Source organism: Trachemys scripta, chromosome 2, assembly GCF_013100865.1.
Source record: "Trachemys scripta elegans isolate TJP31775 chromosome 2, CAS_Tse_1.0, whole genome shotgun sequence".
NCBI classification, from domain to species: Eukaryota; Metazoa; Chordata; order Testudines; family Emydidae; genus Trachemys; species Trachemys scripta.
Window position 1 is genome coordinate 73988083 of NC_048299.1, and position 12819 is coordinate 74000901.

Below are 12819 nucleotides of genomic sequence, written 5' to 3' on the forward strand. Positions count from 1 at the left end.
GCACTTGGATGCTTCCGTACAACTGTTTGCACTGGAACCAACACTGCCTGCAGCACTGACATGCTTGGTACTGATGGTACCACCTTCATCGGGGGAAATGGATGAATTGGGCCACCTATTGGCTCCCTAGGGCATTGCTCCACCCATGTCTCCGAGATCCTGGGGCTTTTCTGAGTCAGTGTTGTCAACTTCCCACTCGATATCATCTGGTGAGCTCACTGGACCAGTATGGCTCCCAGGTTTGGCATGCACCTCATGGCTGGGACGGAGGTCCTTGCCCTGGCCCCTACTGGCCACCAATGCGCTACAAGTATCTGTGGCCTCCTTGGACTCAGTAGGATGCTCCACATTTGCGGAGATCCCGCTCCTCGTGCCATTCAAAGCTGGAGTCACCCACTAGGTCAATTGTGGTGACTGTGGGTCAGCCGCAAGCCCAGACACAGGTGGTCTTCCTCCCTGCAGAGCCGCTGGAGTCCGACCTTCCAGGTTCATCCTCCGGAGAGCAAGAGCCAGTTGTGGCTCAAACAAGAGCCACATCCTCATCGCCGGACAATGCCATGCTGCCTGGTTTGTCCTCTGCATCTATTCCAGAGGACTTTAAGGCAGACCGGGATGTTTTACACCATGTCGCCACATTTCTCTGCATCCAGGAGAACACCCACAAACTGGTAGACATTCTACAACTCACCATCCCTGGGAGAGTGGCCCTCCCAATTAATTATGTGTTCCTTGAGCTGGCGAGAGCCCTATTGAGTACACCGGCCTTGGTAACACTGGTGGATAAGCGCATGGAAAAGTGGTACTTTGTTCACAGGCAGGGATTTGAAGAGTTCTATTCACATCCAGCCCCAAATTCCCTGGTTGTAATGGTGGTGAATGACAGGCCCGGTAGGGTAGGTTCAAGTCTCCCTCCAAGGACAGAGACTTCAAGTGATTGGATGTTCTGGGCAGAAAGATCTATACCTCATCATACCTACAGATGAGGATTGTGAATCAACAAGCTTTGCTGTCCAAGTATGATTTTCTGAATTGGTCAGCCATGTCTAAATTCATTTGTTGCAGAAGGCTGCTTGGAGGGCAAAACATCTCTGCAGTCCACCCTTGGCATTGTGGACACCACAGCAAGGGTGATGGCCTCAGTGTTAATTATGAGGAGGGCTTCTTGGTTGCAAAACTCTGGGATAGATTTGGACATCCAGCAAGCCATTGAGGACTTGTCCTTTGACAGATGGATGTTGTTCTCGGACAAGACAGATGACATTTTGCACTACTTTAATTCCAAAGCTACCTTAAGATCCTTGGTCCACAGAAAGACACCACTATGGGGCTCAACAGCAGCGATATCGCCTGCAACATTCCTTGCGCAGCCTTTCCCCTCCGCCCCCCCCCCCAAAGCAGTGGGACTACCCTAGAAAAAGGGATAGATCCCACAAGAGGAAGCAGTTGGGCTCAGGCTTTGGGCACCCTCCCCCAGCATCTGCTAAGCACCCATTTTGACTCCTTAGTTCAGAGCACTGGTCCAGTCATTTCTCCACCATCTTTGTCCCCGTGTCCCTTTGGGGACAGACTGGCCCCTGTTAATTACCTCTGATAGCTGGGCCCTAGACACTGTCAGATCGGGCTACACAATCCAGTTCCTTTCCATACCTGCTCCCCACCTCTCCTCCCCGTCCCTCTTCAGGGACCACTCTCACGAGATGCTGCTCATTGAGCAGGTCAGGTCTCTGCTGACATCGGGAACGGCAAAGGAAGTTCTGCCAGAACACTGCAGCCACAGCTTCTACTCCCAGTACTTCCTGATACCAAAAATCAAAGGCGGGATAAGACCCATCCTCAACCTTTGGGTCATCAACGAGTTCATCAAATACACGAGGTTCTGCATGATCCGCTCTATCAGTAGTCCTCCCCATGCTGTCTCATAACGACTGGTTTGCTGCTCTGGACCTCCAGGTGATTCTACTAAGCCACAAGACGTTTTTGTTTTGTGGTAGGAGAACATCACTTTCAGTATATGCTTCTCCCATTCGACCTCTCTTCTGCCCCCTGAGTCTCCACCAAATGCATGGCTGTGGTCCTAGCATATATCAGGAGGAAAGGAATTCACAACTTCCTTGATGATTGGTTACTAGGGGGTGGTTCCACAGAGGAGCTTCTTGCCCACATCAACATCATGTTGTGTTTGCTCGACCATCCCAAAGGTTTTATCCAAGGTGGTCTCTCAGTTTCATCTGAGTCAGGCAATGTATTTACCTGTGTTTTTCCCTAAACCACACTCTTCCTTGGAAGAACAGTGCCACCATCTAGCCAGGACTAAACCGTTTTGTGCTTCACTTCGCTTGTTCGTGTCATATGAAGGGGCAAGTGAGCTCTGCACAGACCATCTCTAGATGGATAACATCCTGAATCAAGACTGCATATGTGATAGCTTTGGCTACACCTTCTCAGTGGATACGGGCTCACTCCATGAGGGCACAAGCAACATCAATAGCATTCCTCAGTGAAATTTCCATACTGGACGTTTGCAGGGCAGCCATGTGGTCATCCATGCATACATTTACAGACCATTAAGCTATTACATCTTACAAAGCAGACACAGGTCTCAAAAGGGCAGTCCTGTGATCCCTGTTTCAGTAGACTTCAAGACCTTCCTCTGGACTGGGATGCTGCTTGTGAGTCACCTAATTAGAATACACATCTGCATCTACTTGAAGAGGAAGAAAGAGTTACTTAGTGTAACTGTGGTTCTTCGAGATGTTATGCAGATGTATATTCCCCTCTGCATAGGAGTCTCATCTTACCGGCTTTCGATGCGAAGGAACTGAGGTGGGGGAGAGGGGGAAAGGAATCAGGGCAACACCGCCCACATAACGAGGAGAGGGGCCACAGCTATGAGGCATGAGCACCGCCCCTCTATGGTAGTGGTTCTCAACCTTTCCAGATTACTGTCTCCCTTTGAGGAGTCTGATTTGTCTTGTGTACCCCAAGTTTCACTTCACTTAAAAACTATTTGCTTACAAAATCAGACATAAAAATACAGAAGTGTCAGCGCACACTATTACTCAAAAATTGCTTACTTTCTCATGTTTACCATATAATTATAAAATAAATCGATTGGAATATAAATATTGTATTTACATTTCTGTGTGATACTTGAGCCTGTTTTTCACTTAGCCTTGTCTGAAGCCCTACCACCAGGGGCTGAAGCATGTAACTTAGCTTCATGGGCCCCCCCCCGCCCGTGTAGTGTTGGGCTCTGGGCAATTGTCCTGCTTGCCACCCCCTAACACCTGCCCTGCACTTGCGAATCCCCTGGGGATCGCAACCCCCAGGTTGAAAAAACATTGATCTATATGAGTTGAGTACCCCCCTGGAACATCTCTGTGTACCCCGAGGAGTATGCATACCCCTGGTGGAGACCCACTGCTCTACAGGTATTTCTAAGCAAAAGTCTGGTTCTGGCGCACTGGGCACGCACATACCTAAGTGGAATACACGCCTGCATCACATCTCAAAGCACCACGGTTACAGTAAATAACCATTTCAACTTTATTGCCAAGAAGTATCTTCCATTCCCATCCCTCTACACTTCCACACAACACAAGCCTACTTCTGCTGTGTTTGAGTCATGTAAACTAGTTTGGGAATGGGAGAGAAACCAGAAATCTGGGTGAGTGAGCTGGGCTTCCTGGAGAACACTGCCTTGGATGATGAACCACTAAAGCTGGCTACAAGCTTCCTGATTTTCTAGCATACATGGGCAGGAAGGAGATCCTGAGCCTGGCCACCTGGAGAACATAACAAAAATATTCACTGATGCATTTTATATCAAGGAGTATTTTTGACTCACCTGCCATTTGCTCACCTGCCATTCTGGTCTTTAAAATTCTCCTACTTACTCTAGCCCACCAGTGGGAGGCATAGTCCAAGGTTTAAGTACATGTTGGTAATAAATCTTGAGGTTCTAACACGGATTCTCCTGCTGACCTTGGTAAATCCTGTCACTTCTGCCTCAGTTTCCCCATCTATAAATGGGGTTAATACCTATCTCTTGGTTTCTCAACCTGGGAGTCATGACAAGGTATCAAGGGATTGTGACCTCCCTGCCCTTCCCTTGTCGGAAAAACAGTAGGGAGGACCAAGTCTCACAAAGCTTGAGAAACAATGACCTATCTCATAGGGATTATTATTATTATTATTTATTGTTTATATTAGAGTAGCACAGAGGGTCCCCAGATAGGCATCTAGGTGCCATACAAACGTGGAAAAGAGCTTTAAATTTAGTTGTTGCGAAGGATTAGTTACCCCATAAAATGCTAAGTAATGTTTTGTTTGCCGTGTTGGTCTCAGGCCATGAGAGAGACAAGGTGGGTGAGGTACTATCTTGTATTGGACCAACACAGACCTGTGTAGCTCAGAAGCTTCTCTCTTTAACCAACAGAAGTTGGTCCAATACCAGATAGTACCTCACCCACCTTCTCTCTCAAGTAGTATTTTGCTATAGACTCAGGGCCGGCCCACAACATTTTGGCACCTGAGGCGGGGAGCTCAAATGACGTCCCCACGACCCCTCGCTTGGGCCAAAACTTTGAAAGGTCTCAATTCTGTCTTCTTCCTGTTCTGCTCCTCTCATGGTACTGCTCCGCTACCTACCCAATAAAGGAGAACTAGCAACTTAAAATGCCTTGTTCAAAAATTTTAAGTAACACTTAACTTTCAGAAAGCAACAGAGGGTCCTGTGGCACCTTAGAGACTAACAGAAGTATTGGGAGCATAAGCTTTCGTGGGTAAGAACCTCACTTCTTCAGATGCAAGTAATGGAAATCCATTGGTGCCACAGGACCCTCTGTTGCTTTTTACAGATTCAGACTACCACGGCTACCCCTCTGATACTTAACTTTCAAACGCCTGAACAGCAAATGTAACTTTTCTTGTCTGCATAGTAAACACTGGCATTTTTATCTGTTTGAATAATCAAAGTGGTGCTTTCCGTGCCTTCTTGGTTGCAAAGATTTGAACTGCTTCCTGAAGGTCCCCAGTCTGGGCCAGCTCATGCTCTATTGAGATGGTTGCAAGGCCGACCAACCTCTCCTATGTCATTGTGGAGTGTAGATGTGTTTTTATTAACTTCAGCTTGGAGAAGCTGTGATCTCCACTGGCAACTGTTAAAGGAAGTGTTAGAAGTATGCGCAGAGCAACAAAAGCATTTGGAAAGAGGGTGGTCATCTGATTTGTGCACAGATATTCCAGAACAGCCTTTGGAATTGATCCTGTTAAAATGTATCTTGAAAGGGCTTTCAGTTCATCACCTAAATCGCTCGCATCAATATCGTGCATGTCATCATGTGTCTACACTGTCTCTAGTGCCCTGCATTGCTGGTGTAGGTCTTCTTCAGGTATAGTGAGGAGTTTTGGAATATGATACAACATCCCAAATATACTGCTGTGTTCTTTAAAAAAACAACAAGGAGTCTGGTGGCACCTTAAAGACTAACACGGCTACCCCCTGATACCTTGCTGTGTTCTTTGAGCTGCATGAAACGTTCTTCAACTGACTGTATTGCACAACCTATCACCTGGTTAAAGAATTCAACTTTGAATTGTTGTTTGGGGTCTCTTATGGGATTATCCTGTGCTTCGTAATCAAAATGTCGTCTTCTTCGGTGACTCTTGTATTCTTGAATGGGTGGGAAAATAGCTTCAGTGTGAAGTTCCTCTGTCAACTTCTGTGCACTCTTCAGAACATTTTGAGATCCCTCATCTGACTGGTAAGACTGTAGGTATGACTTTGCTTTGTCCAGTTGTTCCATTGCTCCAGATATATCAAGGTCAACACCTTGGAGTCTCTTGCTTACAACATTTATTTCAAACAGTATGTCATGCCACAACACTAAGCCACACAGAAATGTGAAGTTATGTATGTTTCTGGTGATTCCATTTCCCTCGGCCACTCTTCTCCCATGAACAGTTCCTGTCATAGCATTATCCTCCATAATGGCAACTATGGCATCATCTATCTTCCCAATTTGGTGTTTGATAGGCTTCCTTCAAAATTTGCCATCAATGAGTTGTTGCAGAGAAAAATACATAGATGCTTTGATTTACATTTAAAAAATTCAGCAGCCTCACTAGAAGCTGATGCTGCATCACTGACCACCAAGTTCAATGAATGAGAACTGCATGGGACAAAAAATGCTCGAAGGTTTAACTCTGACCTGTGTCTGCACTCCTCTGTTCTTTCCTTTCATGTTGGCACCATTATCGTAGCCCTGACCTCTCATGTCAGCTATCGCAATTCCCATATCTGCCAGCTTTTTTAGAAGCACATTTGTCATACCAGCTCCTGTAGTATCATCAATGTCAATAAATTCCAGAAAATGCTCTGACAGTCACCATTGCAGGGACATTTTCACTAGGTTCTGTTGTTGTTACAAAACACACCATTGAAGTAATTTGTTCCGTATGGCTGATGTCAGGTGTGCAGTCCAGAATAACAGCGTAATATCTAGCTGACTTCAGATCTGCCACAATCTTCTGTTTGAAGATCAGTCCTGGATCATCTACACTTCAGGAACTAAACTCAGCAGTAGCTTTTTCTTGCGCCTCCACCACATTCTTCTCTGATCTACACTTTTCTTCAGGAACGTACATGGTTACATCCATTTGAGATGGAGATATGGATGCTGCAGTAGCTGCCAGTCCAGTCACCTGCACTCTGACTAACTGGAAGATCAGGCATCTCCTCACCACTCACATCCTCACTGGGGCCGGAAGGCTCACCATGAACATTTGTGTCTATGTATCTCAGGAGAGCTCCTTCCTGCTTAGATAGAAAAGCTTCCTTTGCTTGCTTTCTTTTTCTGAATGCTGCCCCAGAGGGGCATTTTCTTCTTTCACTCATGACTGCTGTTCTGTGCCAGCTATAGTGGCTCTGAATGCTCAGTTGAAGGGGACAAATAAGCAGGCTGGTAGCAGGGCCTGAGTGAGGGACGATATCAGCGTCTCAAGGGCCTAACTGGCTCCTACTACTTCAGTTGACTGCCTGTTCTCCTCAAGTGGGTTCAGGAAGCAGCAGGAAACAGGAAGCTCCATGAGAAACTGATGTTAATCAGTCCAGGCTCCTGGGGGTGCTAGAGAGGTACATAAGAGGCTCCTCCTCTCTCTCCCTGCTGCTTTCTCACCTTTTCTCCTGCCTGCCTGTTATGTCTCTTGTGCCCTCCTTCTTCCAGCACAGCACTCCACCATCTCTGTGCATCTACAGCAGAGAGAATACATATGCACCCGCAGCAGACATAATTTTCTACACTCTGGGTCCTTGTGGCTCCCTCTCCTTCCCCCTCCCCCCCCCCGTCTGGCACCTGAGGTGGCTGCCTCAGTTCGCCTCATGGTATGGCCCGCCCTGTATAGACCTCTTTCCGTTCCCTTCCTCTCCTCTCCTAGCAATCTGCTGTCTGTCCTTTTATCCTATCTCATCCCCTTTGATGTAGAAGCTTCTCTCCATCTCAAACTCTGGAACTGTATCTTTTTTGCCTCATTGACTTCATTCATACCTCACCTGGTGGAAAAAGGAATCTGTCTACCTATATGTCTTAATACCTCTCTTGTTCTGTTGTTTTTATTTCTCCCTTATAACAGTCATGTGTAATTCTGTAAAAGTTTGGGAAGACAGTTTGTATGAAAATTCCTAACAAAATAAAGTTGTATTGCCAGCTAAAAATCTTAGGATGAATATTTATTCTTTAATCCAATGTATTAAGAGGGAAGCTAGAAGAAGGTTACCATAGGATCACTGAAAAGGGTTGCTAGGGAGACTTTGTCAAAAGATATTACAGGCTAGAGCACTGGAGTGGTAAATCCATTCAAAAAATTCCAATATAAATATGCATGGAGATAAAGGATGAAAATGAGTGCTGTGCTTGCAAAAGTAAAATCTAAGTAAACCACAGAGCCCAGTCATAATCACACATGTCTATTTTTTGTAAGTGTCTTAGAAGCCCACTTAGTAATTTCTCTGGGTATGGAGGACAGAGAAATGGAGGTTCTGGTTATCACCATTGACAAAAAAGCAGTGATCCATTTGATCTGATTTCATACCCAACATAATTCTGCTATGATATAAATAGGAACTAAGCTTGTTTTATTTATTTATTGTATAAAAATCACACTAGAACAGCCTATTTGTTAGAGGACAGTAAGGTTATTGAAGATCCAATGAATACCTAGACTTTTCTGCTTTCTGTAAAGTGCCCCAGGTGTTTGGTTCTTGCATTTTCCACATGGTATAGTTATTTTTTACCTCCCTCTGAAAAAATGAGCAGGAATAATCTTTTCCCATTGTAACAGATGGATTTTCATCTGTCAAATAACATAACTGATATAGAATAGAAATAATGGTGAGAGAAAACTATACAAAAAAGAAAGGTTGAGTCAAGCTCCATCTAACACCTCAAAATGACATTTGAAATGCTGGCGCTTTGAGAAAGGAAATTTGGAAGTAGAGCCACAAGGCAGGATGTTAGATGATACAAGGGATAGTGGCCTCTGTACAGAGAATAGGCACTATTACACTTCTTCTCCCAGACGGAACACCCGATCAAACAATTTACTGTGGAAGTGCTGAGGTAATGCATTCTTTTACTTTTAACATCAAAAATAGTGATAGTCTGGGCTCCGAGATGGAGGGAGACCAAGACATCCAAAACCAAAAGAGATGTGCCACTGGACAGCCAAACGCAGAAAAGGAGAACATGCCATATAGAAAGGTAAGGCTGTAACTTCAGTTAAACACATTGTGAATATATCTGGCTTCACTAGTCACATAGTGAGTAAAAGTAGTGCTATTCAGACCATTTATTTTGCTTCAATCTGATATTTTTTTTAATTAAATCTTGTTTAAAGATACTACTTGAGAGACTTAAACTTCAGGAATTTCATGGAGACCCTTACAGGAAAGATGGAACCTACTGCACTGGGGAATCCTGACTAACAGGGCCTGAACTAAGGGATCCCCCTCCCATAAGATATTACACGGATTCTGTCTGAATGATGTCTAGTGCTCATGGAAAAGAATACAGCTTAAGGAGCTAAAGGTAACACATGTAAGAAGAGCCGGAGGACAGACACTGTGGGGATTTGGTCCCTCCTATTCTACTTGGTTTTTTGTTTTGTTTTGTTTTAATTTAATTTAGTGAAGGCACTGTTGACAGGATCATTTTGCTAAAATGTGTTGGCTCTTTACATAAAAATGTAATTTAGAAAGAATTGAAAAATGTAGCAGCAGCCAAGTCATCACTAATTTATGTCAGTAGGTCCAATTCCAAATATTTGGTTGGAACAATGATGTGATAACACCATCTTTGACCAACTTCCTCCAAATATACAGCTGTTCTGTGTGCCACAGGAAAATCCCACCCACCCCAGGACATAAAGAACATCAACAGTACTCTGCAGAAGCTGTGCAATGGAGATAGCATTGTACCATGAAAAATCCCTACACTGTGTAGAACTGATATTTGGGGCAGGAGAGGTGCATTTCATTTTTAAAAAATATTCACGTGTAGCAAACTGCTCGAGGGGCAAGGGCCGTTTCTGTTTTTATGAAAAAGCAACTTGGTATGGGCCAGTGCTTGGTTCACAAACCCTTTCTGTTAACGTTTACAAAACTTTTGAGGTTGAACAAAATCTACTTAATTACCTCACGTTTATATAATTTCTCCAGAATGATGCCAAAACACCTTAGGCAGTATATAAAGAGAAGGGGCATTTCACCCACCCCGACGCACAGATGACTTTTGGATGAGAACACGGTAGATACTCTGTGCTAGCACTCCTATAAAATGGTTGTGTGTGTGGCTGGGGGTTATCTGAGGAAAAAACTGATTTAGATGGAACTACAAGGAACACTTAGGATAGCCCAATGTAGATGTCTCCCTAGGGATTTGGTCATGAAAATGGTGTTAAACCAGTCTCATAAGACAAATGATCAGGACCTCTGTTAGAGCTCTTCAGCAAGATGCCTGCTCTGCCAGCAGTGTCCCCTTAGCACCATGCTGAGGTGCCAGAAGAAGTGTCGGCTTTTGAGCAGTGAGGTAGGTTATCCTTGAAAGCTCATCAATACAGTGACTAAATCCCACACTACTTAATTTACAAAAGCATAGTTCATAGTGTTAAAGAAAAATATATCTGAGTTGATACATTGTAATATAACCATATTGATTAAATGGTAGTGGAAAGATGCTTTTTTAAACAAGTGAATATACCCATTCCTTAGTTGGGAATGGATTCCCCAAACCGGAAAGGAAAATATTGGTAAAATATATACCAATAAACAGAGCAGAAAGTCTGAATGCAGTAAACAAGCACTTCTTTGATGTACTTCTGACTGTTCATTTCAGAAGCTCACTGACGCACCTATGGGAGAGTCAATTTATGCTCGAGGCTCTACTCAAAACTGGTAAATCACTTTTTAAAAAACAAGCTACATCTTTATATCGTTCCTGCTTGAAACACTATAAACAGATTGATTTCTAATGTGAACAAAGTCAGAGTTTCATTCTGTGCTGCACATGTAAAGAGTTATTAGGCCAAATTCCTCCCTGGTGTGATGATACTGTAGGAATAAATGTGACTTGCTGTCATTTAATGAGGATCACAAATACACTTGAAACAGCCATTTTAAACTTAAAGCAGATGTCTGGTAAATAAATGAGTTGGTAACTCACAACAATGCATGCAAGCCATCATGGTATTTGATCTTGAGTATTTCAGTTTTTCAATCATCCTCATGGTTCAGTACTTGTTTACTGTGTTCTAGATCAGCTGTTCCTGAAGAGTTATTCTACCACAAGTCAGGGACACTACACACTGCAGTTTGGGACCCAGCTTCGGGGATTACATGCACTGTGAAGAGGTTCCAGTAGTAAATTGAATCAATTAAACTTTTACAAAGATTTACCTTGTTAGTAAAAAGCCCCTGGCATCCTTCTGTTAGGTTAACAGTGGAAATCAAAGTATAGTGCACATTAGATAAAAGATTAAATCAGTGATGAAATAAAGCGCATATTTAATATGTGCTCTAAATTTGAAACTTTCTCATAAATGAATCATTAACAGAAAACAGTTAATGGCAGGAGATTCATACTTCAGGCTACTAAAGAAAAGATGTGACTGAAATATAGAAACAGTTACAGGCCTCAACCGCTTGTTAAACTTAAATTACAAAAGTAAATCCAAGATTTAGGCTTCAGACATAGAAATTGAGACAGAGTTCTCTGTCAGTCTAAATTACTGATTTACACATAGATAATTGCCTACATATCTTGAAATTGGTCATTAGGATTGACAGTACTGGTGGGCTAATTTTACTGTGAAATGCTATATTTAAAATCTCTTGAAGGGTAGAAAAATTGGCTGATTCCTTCCACTTTTTGGAATCACATTTGGTCCCTCTTTTCTCCATCTTAGATAGAATCAGTATTCTGAATTTATTTGTAGATACATTTTAATTTTTGCTAGCATTATTTAAGAGCTCTGTTCTGCTCTTACTAACTGCTTCCTCTCAGTGTGCAAGTAGGAGGAAGTAACCAGGTGGACAGCCAGTCTTGATTCTGACTAACAGGGAGGAATTGGTTGCAAATGTGAAGGTGCCAGGAAGTTTGGATGAAAGTGATCCTGAAATGATGGATTTCATGATTCTAAGGAAAGGAAGGAGAGCAGCAGAATAAGGACAATAGTCTTCAAAAAGGAGATTTAACCAACTCGGAGGACTGGAAGGTAGGATCCCATGGGAAGAATATGTAAGGGAAAAAGGAGTGCTAGCAGTAAGGTACAAGTGCAAACTATCTCAATGTGAAGGAAAGATAGGAAGTATAGTAAGATGTCAAAATGGCTGCATTAGGAACTCTTTAACTACTTGAAAATCAAGAAGAAATTCTACAAAAAGTGGAAAAATTAACAGATAGTTAAGGATGAATACCAAAGAATAGGACCAGCACATAAGGACAAAATCAGAAAGGTTAAGGCACAAAATGAGTTACATTTAGCAAGGGATATAAACATAAGAAAAGATGTCATAAATACCTGGAGCAAGAGAAAGACTAAGGAAAGTGTAGGTCCACTACTTAGCAGGAGGGAGAGCTAATAATGGAAGACATCAATGCAGCTTAGCTGTTTAATGACTATTTTGCTTCAGGCTTCATTTAAAGACATATCTACACTAGCACTTATGTCGGAAAAACTTTTGTCGCTCAGGGATGTGAAAAAAAAAAAAAAAACCTCCCTGACCGACAGAAGCTTTGGCGGCATAAGCACTTGTGAGCACAGTGCTATGTCAGGGGGAATGCTCTCTCACCGACATCGCTGCCGCTGCCGCTCATTGAGCTGGTTTTATTAGGTCAATGGGAGAACTCTCTCCCGTTGGCATAACAAGGCTACACAAGCGATCTTACAGGGACACAGCTCTATCAGTACAGCTGTGCCACTGTAAGCTTGTAAGTATAGACATGGCCTAAATGGTTAAGTGTGATCAGATGCTTAACATAATATTAACAATAAGGGGGAAGGAACATAAGCTAAAAAACAGGTTAAAAAGAGTATTTAAACAAGTTAGAAGTATTCAAGTTGGCAGGACCTGATGAAATTCATCCTAGGGTACTTAAGGAGCTAGCTGAAGCAATCTTGGGACCATTGGCAATTTTTTTTTTTTTTTTGAGAACGCATGGAGGATGGGTGTGGTCCCAGAGGACTGAAGAAGGTCAAACACAGTACCTGTTAACTAGGGGAAGGAAGACCTGGGTAATCATAGACCAGTCAGTCTAACTTTGA